Genomic DNA, 522 nt, shown 5'->3' on the forward strand with positions numbered 1-522 from the left:
GGCTGGGGGAACTGGGGGGGTTCAGTCTGGAGAAGAGGAGGCTGAGGGGAGACCTCCTGGCCCTCGGCAACTCCCTGCCAGGAGGGGGCAGAGAGGGGGGATGAGTCTCTGGAGCCAAGGCCCCAGCGCCAGGCCCCGAGGGAATGGCCTCAAGCTGCCCAGGGCAGGGTCAGGCTGGCTCTGAGGAAGGATTTCTGTGCAGAAGGGGCTGTTGGGCGTTGGAATGGGCTGCCCAGGGCAGGGGGGAGTCCCCGGGATCCCTGGGGGGGTTGAAGAGTCGGGCTGAGCCAGCGCTGAGGGATCTGGGGAAGTTGGGAACGGTCAGGGTGAGGGTCATGGTTGGGCTGGAGAAGCTGCAAGGGCTTTTCCAGCCGGGATGATTCTGGGATTCTGTGAAAGCCCAGGCAGTGCCTGGAAACCTTGATCATTAACTCGGACTTAGCTGTTTTATTAAGAAGAGCTGTGCCAGATCCCGCTCAGCCACAGCCACACAGACCCGAGGCAGTCAGATTTGCAGCCCTT

This window comes from Athene cunicularia (genome assembly GCF_003259725.1).
Source record: "Athene cunicularia isolate RWA chromosome 26 unlocalized genomic scaffold, athCun1 chr26_part1, whole genome shotgun sequence".
Taxonomy (NCBI): Eukaryota; Metazoa; Chordata; class Aves; order Strigiformes; family Strigidae; genus Athene; species Athene cunicularia.